The sequence below is a fragment of the Nicotiana sylvestris genome, chromosome 5, assembly GCF_000393655.2.
Source record: "Nicotiana sylvestris chromosome 5, ASM39365v2, whole genome shotgun sequence".
Taxonomy (NCBI): Eukaryota; Viridiplantae; Streptophyta; class Magnoliopsida; order Solanales; family Solanaceae; genus Nicotiana; species Nicotiana sylvestris.
In genome coordinates, this window is record NC_091061.1 from 1383292 (window position 1) to 1398985 (window position 15694).

The window sequence follows — 15694 nt, forward strand, 5'->3', positions numbered from 1 at the left end:
CGGTATTCAGTATATGTCTTGGGACCTAAAAAATATGGATTCGTGCTGGAAAGTCCAACATTGGAGGTAAAGTGTTTCCTAACAAAAGTGACTCCATAACTAAAGTTTGAAGTTGAGACTTCTAGTTAAAGATGAACGAATACTTACTCCACCACAACTCTTGTCGATAACCTCTGGTTAAAGATAAAAAAATATCTTTAAAAAATACTTAGTCCAGCACAACTCTTGTTGATAAAAGGAAGCTTGAGAACCTCTCCTAGAGCTTCTTGTGCACATCTTGAGTAGATTAATAATTTGTTGCCTTGTTCTTTCTTTTGTGAACTAGGGGTGTGTTTGCTACGAAGGAAAATATTTTCCGCGAAAATGTTTCCGTCGAAAATGAGTGATTTCATCACTTATTTTCCCTTGTTTGGTTGGTAAGTGGAAGGTTGAGAAGTAGTTTTAGAAAATGTTTTCCTTTCTCTTGATAAGTTCACGAGAAAAATATTTTCCAAAACATTTAAGCCAATCAAACATAGAAAAATTAGAAAACATTTTCCGAAAAATATTTTCCTTCATACCATACACACCCTAGATGTCTAGATTTGATCAAACTATTAATTTGTTGATTCACAGGCAGTTGTTTCCAAATCTTGCATCAAAACATAACTAGATCCAGCTATCAGGTGCTGCCATTAATTTGTATATATTTTTCTTCCCATTAATTATTTAAATTTAAAGTGGTCGTTATCCATGACATAGACAGATTCATAAATCATGACAACTGAACAAGAAAAAAATTAAAAGAAAAGGTCCTTCCCTGCCGCGTAAACTAGAAATATTTTGTACACCAGACTATCTTTTTTTTTAAAAAAAAAAAATACCTGCATAAACGAGGAATATTTTGTGCACTAGACTGTACTTTTTAATTTAAAAAAGAAAAGGTCTTCACATGCGCGTTGATAAATCGTTAATCTTTATCAGTCAACTAATAATCATTATAATTGCAACATTTTAGGTGTGCAATATATTATATGCACTATAATTATATTATTTTCTCTGAAGTATAAAAAAAAAAAAGGAAAAAAAATGCAAGACCTAACGCCTGGATTGTTCGTGAATCTTGATTTATGAAAGAAGCCAGCATACGTTGACTTTGGGTTTCTACATAATATTTAATGAATTTGTGCTTTCCATTGAAAATAAAAGAGGAAAATATATTCCAATAAAACGAAAAAATAGTTTAAAATAGACAGTAGAGTTTCAGAATAAGTTATGAGAGAGTTGGGGAATAGTCATCCCAATTCATGCGGCACGTGTTATCATGAGGAAGTCAATGGTTCTATCGTAGCATATGCTATTCGGAGGCAGGATTTTAACATTATGAGTTTTAAATTTTAGAACGACGATTTCAAATGTTAATAATTGAGTTCAAAATTTAATATTTGTACATATTTATTGATTTTTTAATACAAGTATATTGTTTGTGCAAAAGTTAATGGGTTCCGCCAAATTTGTATTCATGCTTCTAACTCCGATCCTGATGCTATTTAAGCTTAATTTGAGATGAAAAATTGCTTCCAGTTCGACATGGTATTTTTTTTTTGTTTCTCCCAGTGTCTGGTACCACATGGAGACTCCAACTAGTTTTAATTCGTGTTACGTAAGGCCCGTGAAAGAGGGAACTAGTGCTCCCTATCATAATTTTATCATTTTAAGGACTCAAACTCGAGACCTCTGACAAGAATGGAGGGATCCTATCCATTACATAACAACCCTTGGTGGTGTCCTACATGGCTAAATAAAATGAGCTGGAGGGAGTATCATTCAAGCTTTGAGTTTGAACATTATAATTCTCTATGCCAAGAAATGCAAAGCCAAATTAAAGTTGGACTTGGACCACATGATCTGCTATAACTTGAAATTTGACAATTAGTTTACCAAGATCACTAGCTACTATTCAACTTCATATTGTGTAATAAAAACTTTAGGAAATACTTAAACCAATGGTATTGTATAAAATGCAAAAAATGAAGAAAGAAAAAGGTGCATGGACCATTCAAGAGCAAAGCAAACAAAGAAGATTTAATATTTGCAAAACAAATGGTTTTGCCGGTGGTGCGAGGTAACAAGTAGTCAGTAGAATTAGTTGAGGTGTGTATAAACTAGTCCGGATACCACTATTGTAAAAATATTGAAAAAACGGTACAAGAAAAGGATTGAATGTGTGATGGAGCCGCAAGGGCCACCCGATGCACAATCCCACGTTCATGCAGGATTCAGGGAAGGACCGGACTCCAAAAAGGTGTGATGTAAAATAATCTATCCTAATGCAAGTATTAGTGGATGGTTCCAAAACTCGAACACGAAACTTATAGATCATACGAAGACAACTTTTCTGTGGAGCCATGAGCCATTTCTATTTGATGGAGAAGGTCATTATGGGATTTGAAAAGATTTTGTAGGGGTTTAGACAATTTGGTTAAAGTTGAAAAAATATTAATAAAAGGAAAGAAGCCAGCATACATATTTGACTTTCAATTGCTTCTTAATATTCAACCAAAATTTAGTGTATTGACTTGCCTTATGACGAGATAGACACCTCTGTTTGATAGAAGTATATTCTCTTAAACTCCTTCCGTTGACATGGCAAATTTTATGTGTTACACTTTCATCTAAGCGCGTGAATATCTTGAAAATTAGGTTTATTTTTTTTTCCCTAAAATCAATGTGGACCCCACCACCTCCTCCAATTTTCTCCATCTTATGTGTTTGCCTCAATTATCTTCTCCATCTTTACCCTCCATGACAGAAAAAAACACAAAATTTCTATCACCACCACAATCACCATCTTGTGGAGTCCATCCCCATTAAATAATATATAAGAAAAAAAAAGGAAAAGCAATAATGATACCAAATCTAATTTTTGTTGAGTGAAATTTATAAGATTTCAAAAGTCAAGATTGGTAGGCATACCAAATCTGCAGAAGAGAAAAATGTCAAAAAACAGTAGGCGTGAGAGAGTAAGATTCCGCCTATAAAAGGAGAGCTTCAGCTCTCATTTTATACACCAACAAAGAGAGAAAGAAAGAGTGAGGTTTCACAGATAGGGTATAAGAAAATAGTCTGTGAGAAAAATAGAGAGTGAATGATATTGTAGTGAGATGAGAATATCAAAAGAGAGTTATTTCTTTTGAGTGTTGTAGTGGTCTTTGGAGTATTTTACTCGAACCTACAAAGTGTAAAATTCCTTACTATAGTGATATCAGTTACTCCTCTCGGGGCCGTGATTTTTTCCCTTATTAAAAGGGTTTTTCCACGTAAAAATCTTGGTATCGATTTTACTCTTTTATTCTTGTTAATTACCGTATCTCGGTGCTACATTATTATTCCGCTTTTATTACCGTAAATATTATTTCTGTGGGGATTTATTTCCTACAACTGGTATCAGAGCGCAGGTTCTGCTCGTTCATAGAAATACTATTCACTGTCGGTAGTACTATACTCGGTGAAAAATAAAAATGTCCGGAGTAAAGTACGAGGTACCAAAATTCAACGGAGATAACGGTTTCTCAACATGACAAAGAAGGATGAGGGATCTGCTCATCCAATAAGGATTACACAAGGTACTAGATGCTGATTCCAAAAGGCCTGATACCATGAAAGCTGAGGATTGGGCTGACTTGGATGAAAGAGCTGCTAGTGCAATCAGGTTGAACTTATCAGATGATGTGGTAAATAACATCATTGATGAAGACACTGAATGTGGAATTTGGACAAGGTTGGAAAGCCTATACATGTCCAAAACATTGACAAATAAATTGTACCTGAAGAAGCAGTTATACGCCCTACACATGGGTGAAGGTACGGATTTTTTGTCACATTTAAATGTGTTTAACGGTCTAATCACACAGCTTGCCAACCTCGGAGTAAAAATCGAGGAAGAAGATAAAGTCATCTTGCTATTGAACTCGTTGCCATCTTCGTACGATAATTTGGCAACAACCATCCTGCACGGTAAGACTACTATTGAGTTGAAAGATGTCACATCGGCTCTTCTACTCAATGAGAAGATGAGAAAGAAGCCTGAAAATCAAGGACAGGCTCTCATCACAGAAGGTAGAGGCAGGAGTTATCAAAGGAGTTCGAACAACTATGGTAGATCCGGAGCTCGTGGGAAGTCAAAGAACCGATCCAAATCAAGAGTCAGAAATTGCTACAACTGTAATCAACCAGGTCACTTCAAAAGAGATTGCCCAAATCCAAGGAAGGGCAAAGGTGAAACCAGTGGCCAGAAGAATGACGACAACACAGCCGCCATGGTGCAAAATAATGATAATGTTGTCCTCTTTATAAATGAGGAAGAGGAATGCATGCACCTGTCAGGTTCAGAGTCGGAATGGGTGGTTGACACAGCGGCATCTCACCATGCCACACCGGTAAGAGATCTTTTTTGCAGATATGTAGCAGGTGATTTCGGCACAGTGAAAATGGGTAACACAAGTTACTCAAAGATTGCGGGGATTGGTGACATTTGTATCAAGACAAATGTCGGATGCACATTGGTTCTAAAGGATGTGCGGCATGTACCTGATTTGCGGATGAACTTGATCTCGGGAATTGCTTTAGACCGAGATGGATACGAGAGTTATTTTGCAAATCAAAAGTGGAGACTCACTAAGGGATCATTGGTGATTGCAAAGGGAGTTGCTCGTGGCACGTTGTACAGGACAAATGCAGAAATATGCCAAGGTGAATTGAACGCGGCACAAGATGAGATTTCTGTAGATTTATGGCACAAAAGAATGGGTCATATGAGCGAGAAGGGATTGCAGATTCTTGCCAAGAAATCACTCATTTCTTATGCCAAAGGTACAACTGTAAAACCTTGTGACTACTGTTTATTTGGTAAGCAGCATAGAGTCTCATTTCAGACATCGTCTGAAAGAAAATTGAATATACTTGATTTAGTATATTCTGATGTTTGCGGCCCAATGGAAATTGAATCAATGGGCGGTAACAAATATTTTGTTACTTTTATTGATGATGCTTCACGAAAATTATGGGTTTATATTTTGAAAACCAAAGATCAGGTGTTTCAAGTTTTCCAGAAGTTTCATGCTCTAGTAGAAAGGGAGACGGGTCGAAAGCTAAAGCGTCTCCGAAGTGACAATGGAGGTGAGTACACTTCAAGGGAATTTGAAGAGTATTGTTCAAGTCATGGGATCAGACATGAAAAGACAGTTCCTGGAACCCCACAGCACAATGGCGTAGCCGAGAGGATGAACCGCACCATTGTGGAGAAGGTGAGAAGCATGCTCAGAATGGCTAAACTGCCTAAGTCATTCTGGGGTGAAGCAGTTCAGACAGCCTGTTACCTGATCAATAGGAGTCCATCAGTTCCGTTGGCGTTTGAAATCCCAGAGAGAGTCTGGACCAACAAGGAGGTGTCCTACTCGCATCTGAAGGTGTTCGGTTGCAGAGCTTTTGCACATGTACCAAAAGAGCAGAGAACAAAGCTGGATGATAAATCTATTCCCTGCATATTTATCGGATATGGAGATGAAGAGTTCGGGTACAGACTGTGGGATCCTGTAAAGAAGAAGGTCATCAGAAGTAGAGATGTAGTCTTCCGAGAAAGTGAAGTTGGAACTGCTGCTGATATGTCAGAAAAGGCGAAGAATGGTATAATTCCTAACTTTGTTACTATTCCTTCTACTTCTAACAATCCCACAAGTGCAGAAAGTACGACCGACGAGGTTGCCGAGCAGGGGGAGCAACCTGGTGAGGTTATTGAGCAGGGGGAGCAACTTGATGAAGGTGTCGAGGAAGTGGAGCACCCCACTCAGGGAGAAGAACAACCTCAACCTCTGAGGAGATCAGAGAGGCCAAGGGTAGAGTCACGCAGGTACCCTTCCACAGAGTATGTCCTCATCAGTGATGAGGGGGAGCCAGAAAGTCTTAAGGAGGTGTTGTCCCATCCAGAAAAGAACCAGTGGATGAAAGCTATGCAAGAAGAGATGGAATCTCTCCAGAAAAATGGCACATACAAGCTGGTTGAACTTCCAAAGGGTAAAAGACCACTCAAATGCAAATGGGTCTTTAAACTCAAGAAAGATGGAGATGGCAAGCTGGTCAGATACAAAGCTCGATTGGTGGTTAAAGGCTTCGAACAGAAGAAAGGTATTGATTTTGACGAAATTTTCTCACTTGTTGTCAAAATGACTTCTATTCGAACAATTTTGAGCTTATCAGCTATCCTAGATCTTGAAGTGGAGCAGTTGGATGTGAAAACTGCATTTATTCATGGAGATTTAGAAGAGGAGATGTATATGGAGCAGCCAGAAGGATTTGAAGTAGCTGGAAAGAAACACATGGTGTGCAAATTGAATAAGAGTCATTATGGATTGAAGCAGGCACCAAGGCAGTAGTACATGAAGTTTGACTCATTCCTGAAAAGTCAAACATACCTAAAGACCTATTCTAATCCATGTGTATACTTCAAAAGATTTTCTGAGAATAACTTTATTATATTGTTGTTGTATGTGGATGACATGTTAGTTGTAGGAAAAGACAAGGGGTTGATCGCAAAGTTGAAGAGAGATTTGTCCAAGTCATTTGATATGAAGGACTTGGGCCCAGCACAACAAATTCTAGGGATGAAGATAGTTCGAGAGAGAACAAGTAGAAAGTTGTGGCTATCTCGGGAGAAGTACATTGAACGTGTACTAGAACGCTTCAACATGAAGAATGCTAAGCCAGTCAGCACATCTCTTGCTAGTCATCTAAAATTGAGCAAAAAGATGTGTTCTACAACAGAGGAGGAGAAAGGAAACATGGCTAGAGTTCCTTATTCTTCAGCAGTCGGAAGCTTGATGTATGTAATGGTATGCATTAGACCTGATATTGCTCACGTATTTGGTGTTGTCAGCAGGTTTCTTGAAAATCCTGGAAATGAACATTGGGAAGAAGTCAAGTGGATACTCAGGTACCTAAGAGGTACCACAAGAGATTGTCTATGCTTTGGAGTATCGCATCCAATCTTGAAGGTCTATACTGATGTTGATATGGCAGGTGACATTGATAACAGAAAATCCACTACTGGATATTTGTTTACATTTTCAGGGGGAGCTATATCATGGCAGTCGAGGTTGCAGAAGTGTGTCGCACTCTCTACAACTGAAGCGGAGTATATTGCCACTACTGAAGCTGGCAAAGAGATGGTATGGCTCAAACGGTTCCTTCAAGAGCTTGGATTGCACCAGAAGGAGTATGTCATCTATTGTGACAGTCAAAGTGCAATATACCTGAGCAAAAACATCATGTATCATGCAAGGACGAAACATATCGACATGAGATATCATTGGATTCAAGAAAGGATAAAGGATGGGTCTATGCAGGTAAAGAAGATCCATACAAGTGGGAATCATTCGGATATGATGACCAAAGTGGTACCAAGAGATAAGTTTGAGCTATGCAAAGAACTTGTTGGCATACACTCAAACTAGAACCTCCGATGTTACCTCCTTCAGGTGAATGGGTCTGGAGGGGGAGATTGTGGGGTCCATCCCCATTAAATAATATATAAAGAAAAAAAAAAGGAAAGCAATAATGATACCAAATCTGATTTTGGTTGAGTGAAATCTATAAGATTTCAAAAGTCAAGATGCAGAAGAGAAAAATGTCAAAAACAGTAGGCGTGAGAGAGTAAGGTTCCGCCTATAAAAGGAGAGTTTCGGTTCTCATTTTATACACCAATAAAGAGAGAAAGAAAGAGTGAGGTTTCACAGACAGGGTATAAGAAAATAGTCTGTGAGAAAAATAGAGATTGAGTGATATTGTAGTGAGGTGAGAATATCAAAAGAGGGTTATTTCTTTTGAGTGTTATAGTGATCTTTGGAGTATTTTACTCAGACCTATAAAGTGTAAAATTCATTACTATAGTGATATCAGTTGCTCCTCTCGGGGCCGTGGTTTTTTTCCTTATTAAAAGGATCTTTCCACGTAAAAATCTTGGTATCGATTTTACTCTTTTATTCTTGTTAATTACCGTATCTAAATGCTACATTATTATTCCGCTTTTATTACCGTGAATATTATTTCTGTGGGGTTTTATTCCTTATACATCCGCCATTAAACAAATCCAAAAACAATAAATCTCCACTATTACACCACCACATAACCACTAACACTTCCTTAAATTTCCCTTATCGACCCCAAATCTGAAAAACTAAAAAGAACCCATCTAAAACCTTCGTCTGGTTTTGTTTATTCTGCTCATTTTGGCATTTCTCGATGTGTTTCTGCTTCCCCATACGGCCGTGAATTTTGCCTGTTTTAACATCTAACTTGAGAAAGCTACCGTGAAAGGTGCAACATTCGTTAATTGTATAAAGAGAAAACTGCAACTTCCATGGTGTCCAGCATCCATGGTGTTGGTCTAAATAGGTTTTATGACTTTTTTTTATTATTTTATGGTGGTTTAAGGTGTGATTCGGAAAAGTAGGGTCTTTTTCTTATTTTTTTTAATTAAAAATAATAACTATTTCTTGATATAGACTATAACTTATTTAAGAAATACACGTGTCATTTAATAATTTGTCAGATTGACATGTCATTAGGGAGTGTAACTCACATACGAGGCATGTTGAACTCGAGTGTTCACTCTTACTGGTCATATGACAAATTAAGGTGTTCAAATGATCGTTGGGGACAACTTAGGGCGCTTTATGTATTTCGCCGACAAGTTATGTGGGAGTTAGTAGTCGTCATCTAATTCATGCTCTACATGTTGTCAAATCATACATTAATACTTTCTACTTAAATATAGAATTATATATCTTAATCCAAAATGTCCACGTATCAACTGCATAAAAGGGCAGCATGTTAGCATAAAATATCTCGCATTCATGTAGAGTTCGAAATTGAGGGTGTTACAAATTGAGTATATGAAAGATGGAATATTTGTCCATCAATCAACATATACCGAAAAGATTTTAAAGCGATTCTATATGGATAAAGCACATCCATTGAGTACCCCAATGGTTGTGAGATCACTTGATATAAAGAAAGATCCATTCCGACCTCATGAAAATGATGAAGAGCTTCTTGGTGCCGAAGTACCATATCTTAGTGCAATTGGGGCATTAATGTATCTTGCCAATAATTCCCGACCAGATATAGCTTTCTCAGTAAGCTTATTGGCAAGATTTAGTACTTCGCCAACACAAAGACACTGGAATGGTATTAAACATATATTCAGATACCTCCAAGGGACCATTGATATGGGTTTATTTTATTCAAATGAATCCAAGCCATCATTGATTGGTTATGCAGATGCAGGATATTTGTCTGATCCACACAAAGGTCGATCTCAGACAGGCTATTTATTTACAAGTGGAGGTACAGCCATATCATGGCGTTCGACAAAACAAACTATGGTTGCTACTTCTTCAAATCATGCAGAGATAATAGCCATTCACGAAGCAAGTCGAGAATGCGTTTGGTTAAGATCTATAACTCAACACATTCAGCAAACATGTGGTCTTTCTTCGAAAGAGAATATTCCAACAATATTGTATGAAGACAATGCTGCATGCATAGCTCAATTGAAAGGAGGATATATCAAAGGAGATAGAACAAAACACATTTCACCGAAATTCTTTTTCACTCATGATCTTCAGAAGAATGGTGAAATAGATGTACAACAAGTTCGTTCAAGTGATAATTTGGCTGATCTGTTCACTAAGGCATTACCAACCTCAATATTTGAAAAGCTGATATATAAGATTGGAATGCGTCGTCTTCGAGACATTAAGTGATTTTTCATCAGGGGGAGTAACTACACGCTGCACTCTTTTCCTTAACCAAGGTTTTGTCCCACTGGGTTTTCCTGGTAAGGTTTTTAATGAGGCAGCAAACAATGCATATTATAAATAACTATGTACATCCCAATATTTTTTTTGTAAGTTTTTAGTGAGGCACATTATCTTACATGGACATCCAAGGGGGAGTGTTATGAATAGTTTGTACATTGGATACTACATTGGATGCCCATGTTGTGAATAACTTAAAGATTAAATTTCCTATTTTATGTCCATCATCTTTACTTTTTATGCCTATAAAAGGCCATGTAATTGCAATGAAAAATTACACCAAAGTGAAAGAAGAAAACACTTCTCCATTCTCTCTATCTCTTCTTGTTTACATTTTACTGCATTGCTTTTATTTTATAACATGTTGCAGTTAGTAGTCGTCATCCAATTCATGCTCTACATGTTATCAAATCATACATTAATACTTTCTACTTAAATATAGAGTTATATATCTTAATCCAAAATGTCCACGTATCAACTGCATAAAAGGGCAGCATATTAACACAAAATATCTCGCATCCATGCAGGGTTCGGAATTAAGGGTGTAAAAAACAAAATAATTATCAATAAATTATGTAGCATTATATATAAATTATATATTGATTATATATAATACATATATTATACGTATATTATAAGCCGTCAGCTATTTTGGTTTAAATGGTTGGGTGAGGAATTATTTAGGTTATTTTTCCATAAATTCTATATAAAAAGGATTGAATGAGAATGTAAGATAAAGCTATCCATCTGCAATTCAATTCTATTTCTATTTCAATAAGGGGAAAAAACAAAACTCTTTGTCCCAAACTCCCAGCATTGAAGGTATTACAGACAGGATAATTATCTTGTTTTTTTTTTTCAATTTTTTTTTTTTTTGTGAGCGTTTGATTGAGTTATAAAAATAATTATCTTTAGATTTACAAAAGAAAATATTATATTTAGCCGAGAGTCTATCGGAAACAGCCTCCCTACCTTTTAAGGTTTGCGTACACATTATTCTTCCCAAATCCCACATATGGGATTCCACTGGGTTGTTGTTGTTATTGTTGTTGTATTTATGTGTCAGACAAATTATTGTTTAGAATTTTTTTTTTTTAAAAAAAGGAATTCTTTTGAAAAATAATTTTGTATACAAAACCATATCCAATGGCTTGTACCTTATCCTTTGAAACGACATTTTATCACTGCCACATGCTTATCTTTGCAACTTTATCAGCTTTTTCTTTCCTAAATATTTAGAAGTGTCCCAACAATCTGTATGGGCAAAAGCTCAAAAGATATACTATATAATTCTTCCCCTAAATCTAGCCAAAAGTACATTACCATTTGGTTTACTAATAAATATTACTCTCTTAGGTTATTTTAGTTGTCGTGATTATTAAAAATAATTGATCCAAAATATTCTCACTGTCTCAAATTATTTGTCATGATTTCTAAATATAGTTGTGTCAAATTATTTGTCATTTTATAAGTTCAAGATTAAATTAATTTTTTTTTTCTATTTTACTCTTAATATTGATTATTCTTGAAAACTACAAATCCCTCAATTTTGAGTAAAAATTAAATGAAGAGAGATTATATCTTAAGACATAACTAAGGGTAAAACAATCAAAAAAATCTATTTAATATATTCTTAAGAAGCATGTAAAAGAAAAATACGATAGATAATTTGGGACAGAGCGAGTAGTAGACATTTGAAAAAATCAAGATAAAACTATTTTTTTTTACCTTTACCCTTACTCTAATAAATGCGGAGAGAAATTAATATAGTGGGCGGAAGAGTAGTATTAAATTGGGATAAAACAATAAATCAGGGTAGTTTGCTCAAATTTTTAGTTTAATTAATGATTCTTAAGAGACGTAAAAAAGACAAACATGACAAGTAAAATAGATCGCAAGAAATATTTATATCATCGCCCAATAAAACTTGGACTTACCTAACCTTATCTTTCATAACCAAGGCCCGCACGTGGTGCTCTTCTTTAGGTACCGTCTATCCTTCTATACTTAAATATCATGTTTTTATTTGTAGCCAAGGCCCGCACGTGGTGCTCTTCTTTAGGTACCGTCTATCCTTCTATACTTAAATATCATGTTTTTATTTGTAGCAGTGTTTAAATTTGTATTATGCGCCTAACCTACACATCACACGTCACATGTTTACCACTAAACCAAATTATGTGTTTTTACCACTAGACTAAACTACTAGGGCGCAAGTGGTGCTCACTGCTCTTAAATGACATTAAAAAAAGAAAAAATATACTGTAGAATCTATGTAAAAATAATAGCCGAAAAATATATAAAATTTGTATATTTTTTTTGTATATATATATATATATATATATATATATATATGTATATTGTATGTTATATATAAAAATTATACAAAATTTATACACTTTTTCGGCGATCAAATACTCCCTCCGGTCCAAAATAAGTATTATTTGGCCTTTTTTATGGTCCAAAATAAGTGATTTTTCCAGATTTCAAGAATGAATTAATTATTTTTTTCCTACATTGCCCTTGGAGTAAATAGTGTTGGAGTATGTGTTAGGAGTATTTATGTAAAGAGATAGTAAAGGTTAATATGGTCAATTTTATTACTAATTAATGTTAAAAGGTGAATTTCTTAATCTGTGTGAAAATAACTAGAAAATCACTTATTTTGGACCGGAGGGAGTATAAATAATTTTTGGCGCGGGCTAAAAGTGATAATACCCCTTAAAAAACAGGCTCATCCCAACAAATTTTGTGCTCTTAAATGCCATTAAAAAGATCACAAGAAAAGTTTGAAAAAGGTACATATATAGAAACATGAGATATATAGAGCCCGTTTGGATTGGCTTAAAAAAGTAGCTTTTAAGCACAAGTGCTTAAAGCACTTTTTAAGTGTTGGAGCTGGTTTTATAAATAAGCAGTTATGCGTTTGGATAAAAGTGCTGGAGCTGAAAAAAACTGTTGGAAATGTTTGGTAAACAAGTGCTGCTAAGCACTTTTTCTATTAAAATGACTGAAATATCCTTAAAGCTGTTAACACTATAAAGAAGCTTATTACTATAATATTTATTTCAAACTTATTAATATAAATACGAAATAATTAATATTTGAACTGATCACCTAAGATAATTTTTATAAATATAATTTGTTGAACTCTTATTTTTCACTTCTTTCAACCATGTAAATTTTTTATTTATTCTTGAAATTCCAAGCTTACTGGGAAAACATATGAAATGACTATCACATTTTATTATTCTATTCCTTATTTGAACTATGTAAAAATTCCTAATATTTAGGAAATCAAAATAAAATAAACTTGTACTTTTTAAAATTATTTGAAAATTGTACGTATAGTTAATTAGAAATTACAATGCAACTAGAATTGTTGGTCGCACACGAGTTTAAAGTCTTAGAAAAAAAAAATCAAACACAAGTACAATACTACAATCTATGTAAGAGATATTAAAGTTAAGTATGTTTAGCCAGCTTCGTCTGTTATGACTTCGCATGTATATCAGTTTTATTAATTTATACATTTTTTTATAAAGATTTACAGATGATTATTATATAAATAAATGTTTAATCATTTTTATACTAATATTTAGGACTATTTTTCCTTCCTTTTAGGTTTAGGAGTCCTATTTCCTATCTCATGTTTTAATTATTTAGTAAGAAAACTTCATTATCAATGGCGTATTCACCTTTCAAAGCAAAGCTAAACTTCAAAGTAAGTTCACGTTCTGACAAATTTTAAAAGTTTGAGTTGGATATTATAATTATTTCAAAAGTTTGTGAAGGACATTTTTGGAATAATAAATATTATTAGGGACAAGAGGGTAAAATACTTGGTCAAAGATAGTTGGCTTTTAAGCTGGAAAAAAAAAATTGGAATCAGCCAACTTGTGGTTTTTGGTTTTTTTTAGGCCAGTTTTAACTTTTTTTTAAGTTATTTTCTTTTTTGCTAAACACTCCAATATCTAAAAATGGCTTAAAAGCTGATCAAACAGGCTCATATTATTGAAAGGTGGCTAACTAGCTAGGAATGCTTTCACGGTTATAGCCAAACTTGTACTAATTGTGGTCATATCTTAAAAAGTCAAGTACATAATTACAGACAAATACAACCCCCTCAACACATTTCTACCATATTAAAAAGAATTTTTTCCTAACTATACCATATATGAAACCTTATTACCGTAAATGTGCATAGTTTGTTAATTACCCGCCCAGTCCACACTTTAATTACAATTTATATACCATTCGACTATTAGGCATTAAAAGGGCAGAATATTCCCTAAAAATGCGCTAAAATTAAGGAGAGAATCTTGGTATTAATTGATTCTACATTAAATTCAATTTTTAAAAAGGGAAAGGAGATTTCTCATCTGCGTATTTTTCTCCAGAACTACAATTCAAATTCTCGAAAAAAAAAAGAACGAACAATTCAAATTTTCGAGTTTCAACAACTCAAAGTTGAAAAAATCTGTTCTTCCATATATTTTCCACCATTGATAGCCATTAAAAAGCTTGAAAGCTTTGAATTCAAATTTGGATTTTCAAAAATTATTATTTGTTTGGATTGGGTGTTGTTGTAAATAATTCGGAATATGTTTAGGAGTTTATATCTCAATTTTGAAGGATTTTGGTGAAGATTAGACTTGGTTTTGACTGAATTTCAGATTGAAACTCGAAGAAGACGTATTTCCAGAAATTGTAGATAAATTGTAGAATTGTAGATAAATTGTAGATTAAGAAGACTAAAACTTCTACAAATCTTCTACAATTATGTCGAAAATGCCAATTATGCTACAATTGAAATGAGAATTGGGATATTAAAATTCAATGTATCTAGTTTGTAGATATCTACAAATTTTCTACAAAAAATCTACAAAGAAACTACAAATCAGTTTACGTATGTATAAAGCAGTATTGTTTTGAAGGGTATCTACAAAATTACTATATTTATAGTACAATTACACTACAATCTATGTTGAAAAAAAATGTTGACTACAAAATTTTCTCTTTATCTACAAAATTTCTACAAATAAACTACAAATCAATTTTTTCAGGATTGATGAAGAACAAAACAGCAGAAGATGCAGAAGATGGGCCACCGGAGTTGCTCTTTATTCATGGTGGCCATACAAGTAAAATTTCTGACTTCTCATGGAACCCATGTGAAGACTGGGTCGTCGCTAGTGTTGCTGAAGACAATATACTACAAATCTGGCAGATGACGGAAAACATCTACCACGATGAAGATAATATACTCAATGGGTCTCATCTCTGTATTTTTTGAGAAGAAGAAGGAATGGAGAAGAGAAAGAAATGGGAGGGGGGAAAACGAATATGGTCAGATCTTCGGAATTAAGGGGAGAGAGAAACGTGAGATATATGAATACCTTTAATTAAGGAGTAAAAACTGCCAATTAATTAGATCCTTAATTAAATATGGTATAAGATTGGTAATTTGGTATACGAGTTTGTAATTAAATCAAACCTTAAACATTGAGGGTAATAATGTTTCATATATGGTATAGATAGGTAAAAATTCCATATTAAAAACGTTTAGGAAATTTCTTTAATCACTTTCTCCTCGTTGAAAACTCTATTTTCCCAACCCACTACTACCATTCCACTTTTATTCACATATTTTTATCACGTTATACTTTGGAGTCATTCATATCCTTATCGTAAGCAAACTGTCTCGTATATGAATTGAACGGATTTCACGTCTAATACTGTTAAAAAAAAAAAGGAAGTCAAATTTACCCATCTACTTTTGATTATACAGTCAGTATTATCAAAGGCGAAAAGTGCAAAATAGCTCTAAGGTCCGTTGG